We start from the raw sequence: 17084 nt of genomic DNA, 5'->3' as shown, positions 1-17084 counted from the left end.
ATGCAAATTCAGGTCGTGTCACGTAATTGTAATTAATGCTGTTTTGGGATCATTCTCTACTGTTAAACATCGTTATACATTAAACATGCTTATTTTAGTGAAAAAGAATTGCTCTGAGACTGTTGATGTCGTCTCCAAACAGAAATACATCCAAAAACTGCACATGTTACGATTGCGTGCACAATCTGTGATTTGCATAAAGCACAGACTTTCAATTCCCCAGGGGCCAGGACAACCATCCCGATGCGCGTTCAAATTTAGGTGCGTTACAGATCGACCAATCAGAAGTGTTTTCATTGTTTCAGCGGCTTTTTAGAATAGCCCAGAGGTCACGATCCCTGGCGCAGACCAGAAGGATCGCGGCCTCTGGGGACGAGATTGATTATTTGAGCGTTCGTTTTGAAGAGGCTAGCTTTCCTGACCGTGGTAAAAATTACATAAAGCATTTGCACACAGCAGATTTAAAAAAATAATGTTGTCAATATGAAGTTAATATTGTGGGTATATTTACAAAGAGTCGAAGAAATGGAAACTGGAAAGGAATCTTCTTTAGATTCCCTTATATTACTGGAGACTCCGCAGGCGCCAACTCCAAACTCCAAACCCTCCGAGAAAGACAGCGAACGACGAGTTTTAAAAATAAAATTGGTAGAAACCGAACTAAAAACTTCTGCTCCGCTTAATCAAAATATGATCCCATTGCAAGTGAATGTTGTCAATGATTATTTCAGACGCAAGTATTACACTGTTAATGACATACCGGGTAGTAAGCTTTAAGATTTAACACTTGCATTTTAAATCATGGCACAAACGATCGTTATGCGTGACACTTCACACGTGCTTCATGTTTGTCCTAAGAATGCCTGGTTGCAAGTTATGTTTGTCCATTTTTTTTCGGCGGGAACGCCCTAATTCCAACTCGGTTATTTGAGCTTCTTGCTCAATTCACCAATTCAGAAGTGGCGTTTGTGTTTATACAGTCATGTACCTTTAAAACATCTCGTTCAAACATTAAATGAACCAGTATAGGTATTAACTTTGCTGTTAAAAGCAATTACGATCGATAGCAAAAACAGAATAAGAGCATGCCATTCTGTGACAATTTGATAACTCAATTAGTTCTTGTTTGTTGAATAAAATTTACGTTGTGAATGATCCAAAATCTTTGTTGAACAGTTCTGACAAGAATCAAACTGTGCAGGTGTACGGCACTTTAAAGAATTTTCCTGAAGAGAGTAGTTTTTGATTTGATTCGTTTATTACTTTTCGTTCAATGACTATTGAGCGTGTTAAATGGAGACATGGCTTTTTCGAGAAAAACAAAGGTATCATGTTACAAGAGTGAGAAAAACAATAGTATCATGTTACAGTGTTAGGCAAAAAGCCAAAAGTATACTGTAAAAAACAATATTATCACGTTACGGTTGCTAAAAAGCTAGCAACAAAATAACCAATTTAAGCAGAATAAGAACGTGCCATTTCGTGACATTTTGATAATTAAATTAGTTCTAACTTGTTTTTCAATTAAATGATGAAAATTTACGTATTGAATAAAACAGTTCTGATGTATCAAAGTGCACATAAAAAATATTTTGTTTGCAATCAAATTTTGTGCCAAAATCTGTCTTCGTGAGCCACCATAAACAAATAGCTCAAGCCATGACATAAACCATCCCAAGAGGACAATCACCCAATCTTACCCCAAGCCACCCCATAAAATTTAATTGAAAAAATAACTCCTGTACGCTTAGCGTGCCTGTGTTTTAATACAAGTCAAAAGTTCACTAAGTGTTACCGGTATAAGAAAGAATGTCTCTTGAGTTTTATGTGACATTTTTCACAATGATCTCATCTGCAGAGTCGCATATCACTTTCCTTCTGTTGTTTCCAACTTCATCTTATTATTTATCATAAAACAATCTAAGCTTTTGTCAGTCAAAAATATTTGCCCAACAAGATATTTGACGAAAATCTTTGATCCTTAAGTCAGGGCTTTCAAAGCCAACATCTGACCAACTTTATACATGTACGCTTGTCAATCACCCGAAAAAGGAAAATTTAGCAAGTGAAAAAACAACAACTAGGAAACATTGTTGCAGAACATCATTGTGAAGGCAAATGCTTCCTGGTTTAGTTGCATGGGAAACCTTTGTTGCAAAAACAAATTTTGCTTCTCAGAAAAGCAAAAAACATGTAGCTTCAGGTCAAAAACATTTTTGCTCCCTGGACACAAATTTTGCTTTTGAAACACATGTTGCTCAGTTCTGTATGGAAGCAATGTTGACTAGTTTCCAGTGCTGCTAATTAAGAATGTTTCCCAGTAACAACACGCTCACATATTATATGCATGCAAGACTCTTTGTTCCCGAAACATTGTTTCCTCGTGTAGTCACCTACATGTAGGTAGCAAAACATTTTTCTTACTTCCCGCTAATTTAGCCACCTAGAAAACATGACAAGGAGCAATGCTTCAGCAGCAATGTTTCTAGTTTAGCCATGCATGCCTTTACATGTACAAAATACTGAGAAAACCCTCAATGGGTTTACGGTCGAAAGGCCTATGTAGTTTATTCAAATCGTAGCTGTATGGCGATACACAATTTGTTCTTTTTAGTATATTTGATACTCAATGGGTTTAGTTAGGGTATGATTTGACTACCGTATTTACTCGAATAAGCGCCGCCCCCGAATAAGCGCCGCCCTCAAATAAGCGCCGCATTTAAGACCAAGAAGTTTATAAGCGCCGCCCCCGAATAAGCGCCGCAGTCACGATGACGCGCTTATTCGAGGAATTCCGTGTAACTGAAAAAAGCACTACAAAGCAACTCTAAAACAGCCTTGGAAATGCCTTTTCATCAAAAGCAATGTTCCGCAGCTCAAAGTTATTATATTTTACCACTCTCCCATTATTTTTTCTATCCAAAATTCTTACAATACGTAGTACTGTTAACGTTTCGTCTATATAAGATTGTTTTTAGCGTCCAATTTTTAAATAAGCGCCGCCCTCGAATAAGCGCCGCACTTGATGCGCGAAAAATTTAATAAGCGCCACGGCGCTTATTCGAGTAAATACGGTATGTTGAAGCACTTACAAGAACTACATGTACCTCCCCCACGGAATGGATTTTTCCTAAGACCCCCACCCCTCTAAAGGTTTTGGCCTTTGAGACCCCTCCCACCCCTGGGAAATTTCCAATCCCTTCTGTGGGGGGAGTATGGACATTTTTTGGAACCACATTGTGGCCCCAACAACAAGACTTGCCTCTTAAATATGTACATGCTCAATGAAAACCAGTGACGATACATGTACTACATGATTACAACACTAACCTGCTCTGGAGCTGATCCATTATGGTTTGTTCATTCATGCCAGTGTACAGTTGCTGATTCTAAATTGGACCCACTTGTGAACTTTTTGTTTGAAGACACAATAAGAAATCTCCACAACCACTTGCAAAATGTCTAGTGAAAAGAAAAACAGAACTTGCTCTCTATCACATGACACTTACAGTTCACCTATTTTCAATGCCTTCAGTAAATTATGTGTCCATTTACAAGACTTTTAAAATACTCATTAATAATTCATAAAGAAAATACAAAAGAAATTAATGTTTAATGAGTGTCTTTATATCTGATAAAGACACGGCTAAACTTTACGTCCAATTTTCTAGGCCAAAATAACCCCAAATCTAAATATTAGTGCAAGTATGAGTTGATCTACATCAGAAGATTTTTAAGCTGTTCAATAAATTCGCAGTTCATGTTTTATCAAGTCTAAAACACTCGGCACCTCGTGTTTTAAACTTGATAAAACACTGCTGCTCATTTATTAAACATTACATAAAATGTTGAGGCCAACAATCATTTTTTAAAATATTTTGAATCTCATTTAAAATTTGACTTTGTTTGTAAAATAATGCAATATCATGTACATTTTGCCGATAAAATATATTAAAATATTGTGGTTAAAATCTGTTTAAAAAATATCACGAAACCTTTTCAATCTATTTGATCATCATCAGAGTGAAAATCTGCATGAAGCTGGGTGTTTTATAGTTTAAGCTTTATCTGTTACGTAATACCAGTTCCCATGGGAAACAGATCAGGTCAAATGATTGAACTTGTTTGTTAAGTTCTGGATGGAAACGTGCGATATAAAACGCTTCTTTTATTCTCCTATTCATCTATGAATGAGCAGTGGTTAGAACGTCTCACAAGAAGTTGTGATTTGGGTGATTCTCAATGTGTTTAGCTGGCTCCGACTGCCCATTAACATCTGAATGCTCGTTGGCACGGACCTTCAGGTTGTGTGCTGTTTTGTCAATATATGGCGAGAACTTCAACGAAAAGTTATACAAGAGAGGTGTTGGTATTATAGAGGTGACCTCAATGACGTCACTTATGACTCCCCTGACAGTTTTAAGTGTTCAGTAACTAAAGCAGGCCCACACTCGTCTTTTAGCTGCATCTAAATTGATTTATTTAATATGCAGCATTGAGACACACTGTCTATCAGAAGAATACTGCACTTTATACCATGCCATAGAAAATACAGCCAATCAGAATACAGGAAAGCCGTTGTATATTCGACAGTATTCAACCCAACCTTCCCATCGTGCGCTGCGATTGTATTCTCGACGAAATTTAGTAAGCGTATTTTCTATGGCATGGTATAAAATAGTTACACAACGCTTTCGAGTGGTATACTATTGAATATCCCACTTGTCACTTGTATTTTCTTGGTATACACACTCGCCTAAAGGCTCGTGTGTCTACCGAGAAAATACAAGTGACTCGTGGGATATTCCATAGTATACCACTCGAAAGCGTTGCATAACTAGTATTTATACCATGCCATAGAAAATACAGCCAATCAGAATACAGGAAAGCCGTTGTATATTCGACGGTATTCAACTCAACCTTCCCATCGTGCGATGCGATTGTATTCTCCGCACGAAATTTAGTAAGCGTATTTTCTATGGCATGGTATAAAATAGTTACGCAACACTTTCTCGTGGTATAAATGCCTAAGGTGAACAAAGCATTGTTGTTTTGTAACCACATAAAGAAAAATTATAGCACGTACATACAAACTATCAATGGGTGGCGCGGTGACCTAATGGTTAGTATGCCGGACTCCGGATCGAGTGGCCTGGGTTCGAGGCCTGGCTGGGGTCATTGGGTTGTGTTCTTGGGCAAGACACTTTACTCTCATAGTGCCTCTCTTCACCCAGGTTTATAAATGGGTACTGGCGACATAATGCTGGGGGTACCCTGCGATTGACTAGCATCCCATTCAGGGGGAGTAGAAATATTCCCAGCCGCTTAATGCTACAGAAACCAGGATAAGCTCCGGCAAGTATGGGCCACTTTGGCTTGAGGCTTCCCCTTTATCATTAATTGATCACTGGAGTGTCCGTAATAAAGAGGTTAAGTTTATATGAATAATTTTGCTCTCTGGGGCCGAGATTTAGGGTGCGTTTTTTTGGGAAAATCCAAAATTGGATCATTGATCTCAGATCACACGGATACTTTGCTCCCAAAGAAACGAAGAATCCGAAAACGGATTTTTTGTCATGACAACCCTGTAAACACATTTCGCACAGAACATAAAAATATCAGCACAAATTAATTTTTCGTCGAATGTATCCTAGCTAAAATTATTTAAGCATACAAAATATTTTACAAAAACCACACGTCGAAGTAGATCTCTTTAGCGTTAAGCACAATGTGGCGAGAGAAAGCATCTGAGAGCAAAAAAGGATTGCGAAATGATCAGTGCAAATTTCACTAGTGACAATTTCAAAAGGATACAACTTCCGTAGGCACACAGTGGCTGTTCTAGAAAACCTGTATCCCGTTTAAAATAATACTACATACCTATATGAAGCTACTGTTTCCTTTTATCGTGAAATATTTTTGTATTTTGATCGAAATAACCACCTAAAACTTTCCGTATGGCAGTGTTTACAAAGAGCGAACCTGTATTTTCACAGCAAAGACCGCTGGGCCAAGGTACTTTTTTCGAATCCTTTCCCAAAGAAACGCACGGATCATGAATCCTAAAAATCCGGATTCAGATATGATCTGATGTATCCACTCGAAGTGTGGATTCTTCAGATCATTGATCCAAGATTAATCCATTTTTGGATATAGGTAAAGAAACGCAAAATCCGTTTTTGGATCAAGAATCCGGATTTGGATTTTTCCCAAAGAAACGCACCCCTAGTGTTAGAGATTTAGAGAGGGCAGGGCTGCAAATAATTTTTTCCACTTGAAAGGACATATGTCCTACTAAGACACCATCTTGGTCGGACAAAACAAGATTTGGTCAGACATCACCAAAAACAAAAGGTTGAATTTTATTCATTGTTACCGTAAAATGATTTACGATCAAAAAATTGTCCGGACATCATGTCCGACCCACTTGGGATTTCGTTGGACATAAACAAATTTTGGTCAGCCAATGTCCGATGTCCGACTGTCATTTGCAGCCCTGGAGAGTCTGTATTATAGAGGGTTTTTTAAACAAAAACATTTCAGAATTTTGTCGAGACATCGGAAGATGTCCGTAATAAAGAGGTGTCCATATTAGAGAGGTGTCTGTAAGAAGAGATTCAACTGTATAACCAAGGAGCAATAATGCAAATTATATTGATAAATGTATATATGGAAGTTTATAAGGGAATGTGTTATATATAAAAGGAATGTGTGACTATGTAACCTGGGTGTGACAACTTAAACATCATGACATAATTATATGTAAATATTGTAACGATGTCTAAGTTTGTTAGAGAAATGTTCATGTCACCTGCCTGTCACTGTGTTGTGTTACATAAAAGTTGTGTGACTACATAACCTAGGTGTGACAAGTTTTAAAAACATCATACCATATGCAGTACTGTGACATACATCTGTTTGATAAGTAATGCTTTCGTTACCTGCCTGTCACTACAGTGAGCATTGTGTTACTAAAGATTAAGGTGTGCCTTTATAATCTGAGTTATGACAAATATTGAAACAAGTCCTCAAATTCAAATTATCTGCCTGTCACTGCACCGTATTATGTGACAACTGGAGAGTGTGACCAGGTTACCTTGGTGCAATAAACTGAAGATCATGTTCTATACTAATAATGACCTAAGTTTATTAGGAACGTTCCATAAAGAGAGTGTGACAAGGTCATGTGTCATGCACAGATCAAGGTCGCAAGGTCATTAGCACACTGTGTCACAAAAATATTAGTAACATGTATCTAAGTATATACAAGTGTTCACATTATCTATCACTACAGTATTGCGTGACATTAGAAGCACGTGACCAGGTAACATCAATGTGACTCATCACAAAAGGGTCAGTCCTGACATTTAAAAACATGTTTGTAATGAAAACCTTCCATAATGAATTTATAGGTATGTCTGACTTTCATGGCATATTGATCTTTAGGCTTCGTGCAACTATAACATTCCATTTACAAAACCTAGTTGCACCCTAACAGAGGACGTTTAATCTCTGTATGGTTAGACAGTCTTTCTCCTCTACTAAGTTAAATTTTTATAGATTTTAAAAAGACATGTACGAATTTAAGTCAGTGCAAAAAACGTTTGGAATTTTTACATTTACGAGAAAAACATTGCTATTTATTATACAATGTACCAACATCTCCATATAACTGTTCAAAAAATTATATCAACTTTTGCGTTTTCTTATACACTCTTAAACTAGAAATCTTATTTTAAGACAAATTTCTCAAAACAAATCGCGAATTAAGGACCTTAATTCTTAAATAAAAAACGGTCACCTTAAATCAAGTGATCGTTTTTTATTTAAGAATTAAGGTCCTTAATTCGCGATTTGTTAAATTGAGAAATTTGTTCTTAAAATAAAATTTCTAGTTAAGAGTGATACCCACAACAAGCTTACATGAACATGGCTACTTTTTAAGCATGAAAACATTTAGTTCTCAATCCTTCACTCGTTTGTTCGGATTTTAGGCATAAACAGGTTTTGATACAAACTGATGTGAGAAATGTTCTGCAGCTGAAAAAAAATCGTAGATATGATCATGCAGGGGTTGATAAAGACAGAACCAGAGAGTGCGGCAGAAAACGAACGTAAACGCAAGTAAAATTTCCACTTGACTTCAACTCTTGTTTTGATGCAGATGGACGTGAAGTAAGCTTTAAACCATTTACTATAAGCTTTAAAATTGGTAAAGGAGAAAAAAACTATATTAAACTTTAAAAAGGTTTTGTAAAGCTCAAGCTTATTTGTGCTCAGATGAAACTGTTGATTATTATTAGAACGAGCTGATTAATTGTTCTGATCTTTCTTTTCGTTTTACATGGTAAATAAGCTTATACAGTAGAACCCCGGTAACTCGAACTCGGATAACTCGAACAACCCCGCTAACTCGAACTAACTTCTATTTCCCTTGGACCCACTTTTCAGTCATTTTTACTCGGATAACTCGAACAACCCCGCTAACTCGAACTGTTTTTCGTTTCCCTTCAGAGTTCGAGTTACCGGGGTTCAACTGTACAGTTGAACCCCGGTAACTCGAACTCTGAAGGGAAACGAAAAACAGTTCGAGTTAGCGGGGTTTTCGAGTTATCCGAGTTCGAGTTACCGGGGTTCTACTGTACTACAATAATCTTCGAGCTCGCCGTACGAAACCTCGTGCTCTATTTTGAGAGAACAATCGACCTAGTGTGTTCGTAAAATTTGCCATTATACGTGCAAGTTCTGAAACTGCTGTGATTAATTTAGGCGATATTAAAAGCTTACAAAAGCTAAGATTGCAAATGCTAAGAACAGAATTTAGCGAAGTTGTAGTCGTTATTACGCCAGATGCATGAAGATTCCCGGGGAAGATTCTTTACTACACGTTGTGATTAGATAAAAACTTCAAGCGCTTGGACGAAAAATGCATACGGTACCTCCATTCAAGCTGTTACAAAAAAATTGCAAACTAGCTGTTTGAATGACATAGCTATTTAGCCTTACCTTTAATTTTCCTTTGACTGCTAAAAGAATGCTAGTCACAGTGTTCACGAGTTGTGTTCACGAACGCCAAGAGGCGGTTTATCTTGCAGGATCGCGCGAAGCGCGACACTGCGAGCGCGCGCGTTCTCCAGCATCATTCCGTCATCAGCGAGGAAGGTGTGTGGAAAGGAATTTTTGTCAAATAGTTCTCTAGAATTGTTCTCTAGGAGTTTGAAGAGACTTAACAGCGTCCAGCGACAAGCACTTACATTTCAGGCAATCCATTGATAAACAAACGTTGCTACACTGTTCTGAATTATCATCGACTTGAATATCGTATGTCCCTTGGGCACCGCCACACCACAGCCAAATTCTCGACTATGTCCCTTGGGATACTACTGTCAAAAGTAAATTAGGGCCGAATCGCACTAGCGGACAAATTTTGTAACAAATGGTAGATTTCATCATTAATGAGTCACTTGTTGCAGAACACAAGTGCGATTACGTTTTTCGAGACCTACAACTTGTCCAACATTTTAGGAAAACAAAGAAGCAGCTGTCTTATGATTGGTCCGCGTTGCACGCGCGATACATTTTGTCAAACAATCGCAAAAACAAGTGCGTACGACTTGTTGGACAAGGGCAAATTTTGTCAAAACGGACAAATCATCAAAGGGGCCGAAGTCCTGCCTCGAGGCAGGACATTTCATGACAAGTCGCATTCCCATGCCCTCGTAATGCCAGATAACAATACGTTGTTGATTGGCTATTGTGTTTGGCCCAAACTGGACCTAATAACAACACGCACACCAAAATTTTTGCGATAGTATGCACCGTGATGTGGCTCTCACTATCACAATTCAGCCGCAAAATCTTTCCGCGATAGGCAAGGCATGTTTATAAGCGAAGTATTTGCCCAATGTAAGAATGAGAAAAGAAAAAGTTATCTTGAGACGACTCATTATTCCACTGCATGAGAACACGCGTGCTCTAAATGCAATTTTTTTTAGAATTTTTTTACCGCGTGGTACTGCATATTAAATGTTTGCCCAAGACGGCCGTGCTGAGAAATGTATAGGGATGCCAGAAGCACGTGCAAAGCTATTGTACTAATAATTTCACCTTTTGTTCTCTTCAAGATGTCTCTGACTTGTCGCGACAATTTTGTTTTTGTCAAAAATGTCATGACATTTAAAACTTGTCCGCTAGTGCGATTCGGCCCTTACTGAGTGTTTTAAATTTCTTTTTACAAAAGCAAGTTGTCTCGAAAACAATGATTGTGACCAAATCCATAAATTCGCTGCTATTCACCCCCCTCGTGGAACGCGGAAAGAGAATCGCGAGAGAACCTGACACCAGCGCAAAACGGGAGGCACGAGGGGGTGGCTCTTTCGCTCGCTTCGCTCGTCCCCGCCCCCACCACCTAGTGCTTCGCACCCGCGCTCGTTTGATCATAACTAATACACCACACGAGTACTACGAGCAACATACGGGTAACATACGAGTAACACACGAAACATACGGGTACATACAGGTAACATACAAGTAACATACGGATACATACGAGTAACATACGGATACATACGAGTAACATACGGATGCATACGAGTAACATACCAATACATACGTGTTCATACCAGTTCCTTTTTCATTTCCCTTTATTTTGTTTTATTTTTCATTTTTATCAGTATGCTCACCCACCCCCCTTCCTGTCAACAAGGTTGCGTGACAAGCCCAAAGGACAAAACGTATTGAAGACGTATCAAGAATTTGAAATGTTATAAGGTCAATAGCTCAACTTCTTGAATTCACTTATATACGATCTTACCCGTAACATACGAGTAACATAAGGACACATACGGGTGCATACCAGTTCCTATTTCATTTCACTTTATTTTATTTTGTTTTTTATTTTTCATTTTTTTGTTCTTTGTCCTTTGGGCTCGTCACGCAATCTTTTTGGAGGGGAGAGCGATGGAGAAACACGTTACATCTAATGACCAATAATTGATTTTTCGATTATTATTCGATTATTATACTCGTTTGTTACCTCAGTATGTACCCGTAATTGCCCTTATGTTTTGTTTTGTTTTCTTGTGTTGCAAAAAATAAAAATGAAAAATAAAATGAAATGAAATGAAATAGGAACTGGCATGCACCCGTATGTATCCGTATGTTACTCGTATGTATCCGTATGTTACTCGTATGTTACCTGTATGTAACCGTATGTACCCGTATGTTCCGTGTGTTACTCGTATGTTACCCGTATGTTACTCGTGGTACTCGTGTGGTGTATTAGTCATGATCCGCTCGTTTTGCTTGCTCTTGCGTTCTTTTGGGTTGAATATATTGCAAGTAAATTTCGCTCGTTGATTTACGTCGGCGATAAGAATTATCACTTTTCAAATCGCTAGAGACACCCGAGCGTTTTTTTACAAATCAAAACAAGAAACAATTGACAATATTAAAAGGATCTATCTTAATAAAAAATTTACAATTACGGTATATATATCAAAAAAGAATAAAAAGACTAATTAATGCAGCAGATCATTATAAAACTGTACCTAAGGTTTTAAAAAAGATACAAGTTTACTCTATTAGATCGTTACGAGATCGATTGGTCTGAGGCGAAGGTAGACTGTTCACAGCCTCTCTATTTTTTCATCTATCCCCGCGTTCAACGATCAAAGAAAAGGATGAGAAAATAGAAGGCTGTGAAAAGAGTCTAAGGCAAAGCATTCCATAATGGGTATGAAACAGGTTTATTTTTTCTTAAGAGACGACCGGGTACGAGTAATCAATCAATCAATCAATCAATGAATCAATCCATCAATAGACAATTCAATAGACAACAATACTGTCAATGCTGCCTAAAATGTCAGGGCGGTAGATGACTGACGTTTCAGGGTAACAACCAACCTTGTTCCCAGGGCCTCTCTCCTTTTCCTTCCTTGTCGTCGAGGACAAGGGAGGAAAAGGAGATAGGCCCTGGAAACGAGGTTGGGTAACAACCATGTTGTCAGTGATGGCCAGGAAGATTCAGTTTTCGAGACGGGCGTTGAGGCGTCTTTGCCGAAAGGGTCCGTAAGAAAATCGTTAACGTTCTGCCTGCTTTTGGTTACATTCTGGAGGAAATTTTCTGTCGTACAACCATGCGGTGGTATAAAAGAAGGCAAGGAGTTGTAATGACATTGAAAAATAGCAGCTTGGTTACCCAGCGCTGAAAGACACCACGAGTTTCGAACGAGTCTGTATGTAAAACCATTTAGAGCTACAGAATTACAGAGCCTATACAAAGCTGTTTTTTGTGTTTTTTGGTCTAATAATATTAATTTTTTACAGAGAGTGATTTACTTATATATGATAATCAGATTCTCAAAGGTTTCCCATCACTGGGAATGTACAAAACTACACATAAAAGAAAAAATCAGCAAGTGGGACAAATATAATCCGAAAGAGAAATTAGGGCATCCACGCTATGCCGATCTAATATAAAAGAAGCGAAAGCGTTCAATTCTTTCAAGCTCTAGTGAAGAAGCTGTACTCATAAGTGTTGCTGTTACAATGTTTATAAAGGGATTGTGATGAAACAGGGGGGGGGGGGGGGGGGAAGGAAACTCCCTTTGTTACACGACTGAAAAAGGGGTCATAGCGGTGCCGGGCAACCAAATGTGCACAGTAGCTATCGCATGGTTGCTAAGGGCACAGTGAATAGCTTGACAAAGTCATTGTCTAGTTCGCATGTCTTGGTCTTGACCGTGCACAAAACACAATAGCTATTTGCATTTTGTTTGTTCTTTTGAAGTTTGCCGGACATCACAACAACAAACAGTGATAACGGTGTCCAATCTTGCAAAAGTAGGGCTTGCGAATTATACCAATTAAAAATAACTCCAATGATTCTGAAATGATTTACCATTTTTTGGTTGTTAAATGTCAACCGTGACCAATTTTTCGCTTGGTATTCCACGCCGCCAAAACATTCTCAGTGACGTGAAACATCAGGTGAGAAATCAGTGGCGTGAAACATCAAATGCAAACACCGCCACTAGAGCGGTTTTCACTTGAGTGTCGAAAGTACTTTGCGTTTGCTTTGGTCTTGCGTTCACTACGCTTAGTAATTGGTTTAAAAATTTCGCGCCACTTTCTCGGCCAATCAGGAGTAAAACCAAAACGTTTTCCCGCGCTTCGTGCCAGCTACATGTATTTGCTTCGAGTTTTGATTGGTTCACTGGATTGTTTGTGTCGTTTGTGATTGGTCAGAGTAATTACTTTGGTTTTGGTTTTGGTTTTGGTTTTACGACATTCAATTGAAAACTGCTCTATTCGCATTTCACACGCATGCAGTCATTAATAATTAAATCTTTCTGAGAAAACAAAACTTTGGGTGACGTCTTTCTTAGCAACGGCTTGATTGATGAAGACTCGCACCGTTTCCAGGCACTGCTATGTCCCTCCCCCCCCCCCCCCCCGTGATGAAAATAGCATGCAGCACGGGTGGGGCCAACAATGCGCGCAGGAATATCCAGAGGGACCCATACAGGCGGTGTGACTGTATGTTCGAAATGTTAAGAAATGTATGAGAATATCGAAGGGGTCTTATCATCGTAAAATAAGCGCGATTTCACCGTTCACTGTTTTGTACATGGTAGTAGGCCGTGTAATTTGACATCGCAGTTTTAAAGCTTTTCAGTTTAGATCGTTCAGGAGTTTTGTGACCGCACAAGGTTCCCACACATAGTATGTAGGTATGTAGTAAACAGGGATCATTGATAGACAGTTGTCACTAACAGTGATTCACTTTTACTGCTTACAACCCAAAAAGTGGCTGGAAAGATTGCTAAAATATAGTGATCGGTATTAGCTATAGGAACACGCTTACACGCTTGCGTAGGTGAGAGATAAATCATACAAATTTTATATAATGGAATACGATATTTATTTTCTTGTACACTTTTGGCGAATTTCCCAGCGATCAGTAAAAGAGCAAATAGCGACATTTAAACGACAACAACAAAGCAGTAAGGCTTTGAAACGATACCATTCTGAACTTGGTCAGGGGACTGGTACAAGTGACAATTGACTGGCACTAGCCTGGCACAAGTGACTGGAACTTGGCCAGGGGACTGGAGCAAGTGCCGATTTTGGCATTTCTCGTAACAGTACTGACTAGGCGTTTTTGATTCGGATTGCCCAACCAGAAACTATAGCGCGAGCATTTGCAACTGGCAGCATTCATCGGTGCCATGACAGGTTGTGCTTCTTTTGCGACCTTTCTATCGAAATTCTTGGCTGTCTGCTTAAGCTACGGATTCTTGCCGGAAGGGTTCTAATTAAGGGAATTAACCTTTTCCTTATGTAACTGAGTACACGTTCGATGAACAAGACGGACGCATTGAGTGAATGTGGGCAAAATCACGTTGCAAACGCCGGGGAGTTTTGAAAAGTGTATTTTTTTTTGGTATGATAGAAGAGAGAAGATTCATGCACTCAGGTACGTCATTGAGCTATCAAATATGTACATTTCTATTCCTTCATGGCCAATTATTCAGTGATACTCGACAAATATATTCCGTTGCTATTTCATATGACGACTAACCTTTACGATATTTACTTATTCCTTGGCAAAATACAACAGATTTGGAAAAGAAACGTTCGTTTTTGAGAAGGTATGGTGCATGAGAAACTTTATGCATCCCGTACTGAGTTTGATCAGTTAGTTTCAAAGTATAACATGAAGGAATTGTTCGATAAAGCAAAAATCTAACAGCTGGCGATAAAAACCTTTTGCACATTGGACAAGTCTGGGCATGTTCTTCCAAGGGACTTTCCCAACGCATTTTGATTGGATTGAATTGAATGAATACGAGTGACGTTCAGTTTTAACCGTTGACGAATGGGAAGTGACATGAATAATGACATGTTCTGGTGGCGCAATTTTTGAAAGTGTTGAAGTACAATAGCTTGTGTCCTCGACTATGAATTATGTGGTTATCAGCAACCACAGGTATCCCAGGTTCTATTGAGTTTGTATTACATTATACAAAATTATGAAAAGCCTTAACCTTGGAATTCTTGAGACCTGATAAATTGTATATCTTTTGTTTTTAATCAACGACCGTGAAAAGTCAGAAAATAGATCGGAAGATAAAGAATTTGGTTTATAATACCGTACCGCGGTATGATTTTAATACACAATTGACAGTCGAAGTAAAACTAAATCAACATTAACATAGTATCAACGCCATGACAACCAAGCCTGCCTTTAACAGGCATTATTTTAAGGCGTTAAAGGCTTTTTGGTACATTTGCTCAAAACCCCTCAAACCAGATTCACGAACACAAATGAAAATATATGCAACCTCCCTGTTTACCAGACTGCGCTGCGAGCAGTCGAGCGAGCAGTCGATTTTTGTCCTTGTAATTCTACGCGCGACCGGAAAAGTTAGTGATGTCAAAAGGAGAGAATTAGGGGGCTCGCGGTTCGCGGCTTCGTCACTCGCTACTCTATCTCGATTCGCCTTCGTATTTTCGCGTCGCACGCTAGGAAAGAAAGAGACTACTGCGTTGCGTTTTAATATATGCATTGTACAAGACCTTATGACAGAAATCGTTCGAGTTACTTGTAACTTAGTAGCACTGACTAAGCTAAATGAATGATACAAAATGAAAAGACCGATTTTATATCTCGAAGGCGGAATCCTCTTCATCAGTGTTCCAAAATAGTGCATAAAAGTGACAGAGAGTGAAAAGATTGTGTCCCCATGGAAACTTTTAGAAACGTAGAATTTTAAGTTTGATAACACTGGACAACGTGGTTCGTATGATCGCGTGACAAGGGTTTGCGTGAGCGTGGGTTTAAACACTCCCATTACAGAAATGCTATGAATGAAGTCATACATAAAATCTTTTTTATGCATACTACTGCTACAATTAGAAAAGAGATGCGGTTAGTCTTTCTTAACCACATGCGCAGCTTCGTTCTGCGTCCCGTGGACAAGGCACCATGCTACTAAATAACGTTCAGCCCATAGGAAATGACGTACGTTGAACATTGCACTTGAGACGCAGGCGATAGTTAATATTCCTTTGGCCATATTGAATTAGTAAACGCAGCTAATTCTGTCTTACGAATATAAGAAAAGGAATCTATTTTTTTTTTACCTAGGCTTCAATAAATACAGGCAACTACCACCAAGTTTACAAGAATAGCCAATATTCTAGGGGTTTCTAATTATACTTTAAAATTGTTGAACGACATTGAACTGATCGCAATTTCTAGACACAAGCGATAGCATACAACGCTAATGTACCGTCTACTGAGAAAATTGAGGCGTCCTGAACGGTCTCTATTCCCCAGATAATAGTACGTACTTACAGCGATAGCCGACGGATGGTATTCAAAAACGTTTTCTCGTATCGGAAAATCCAAGTTTAGGGACGTTAGTTGGATTAGAGCTCTAAGCAACTGAATTCACTGAAGAGTGACTGCCACTGAAGAATTAAATTTCATTTATTGGTTGACCCTGTGTAAAAGCTCCTGTGATGATGTTGCATAATTATGATCTGATATAGTTCATGATAAATATCGAATGCATCTGTATTGAAATTCCAACTGAGATGTTGATCTACTTCATGAACAAGGAACCGAAAATGAAACACATGGAATAGTTGTGGTTTCTTTGACATCAATGTAAAGAGACATCAATGTATAGAGAAATGAGCAATCATCATGTCCTGGGAGAAGGGATCATAAGCGGACACTGTTCTTGTTAATTCGGCCGAGGAAATGGCGAACAGTGATTACTACCAGAATTTTGTCTTTACGAAGTAAAGTTGGGACATATGTGTAATCAGTAGAGACAGACTGTAAGATCCCTAATGGGGAACTGAGGGCTTCCTCTATATTAATTTAGAAAGTACACTTACCATTGCGTAATGTGCGCTTTGAAAACCTCATAATCACATGATTGGAAGAATGTAACAAGCCTGCATGCATGCAGTAAAGTGTTGTGCTTGATTACACTGATGAAGTTCGACCTAAATACGCGAAGCAAAGGAACGATCCCGTGACTCGTGACGTCGGCTTTTTGATGTCG

At 38.7% G+C, this 17084-nt stretch overlaps 2 long non-coding RNA genes across 3 annotated transcripts in view; one reads left to right on the top strand and one right to left on the bottom strand.

The window, feature by feature from the left end:
• LOC144631483 (uncharacterized) overlaps positions 1-17053 on the bottom strand; it is a 51485-nt gene extending 34432 nt beyond the window's left edge. The window contains exons 1-2 of the long non-coding RNA XR_013566753.1: positions 16915-17053; positions 3331-3462 (exon numbers count right to left, since the gene is read on the bottom strand). This is a non-coding gene — a long non-coding RNA (uncharacterized LOC144631483). The remainder of the gene's footprint in view (positions 1-3330; positions 3463-16914) is intronic.
• Positions 1-17084, top strand: part of LOC144631475 (uncharacterized) — a 33263-nt gene that overhangs the window by 11201 nt on the left and 4978 nt on the right. The window lies entirely within an intron of this gene.

Source organism: Oculina patagonica, chromosome 12, assembly GCF_052425735.1.
Source record: "Oculina patagonica isolate OP01 chromosome 12, crgOcupat, whole genome shotgun sequence".
Taxonomy (NCBI): Eukaryota; Metazoa; Cnidaria; class Anthozoa; order Scleractinia; family Oculinidae; genus Oculina; species Oculina patagonica.
The sequence above is the reverse complement of the archived record's forward strand: the minus strand, read 5'-3'. Positions and strand labels throughout refer to the sequence as shown.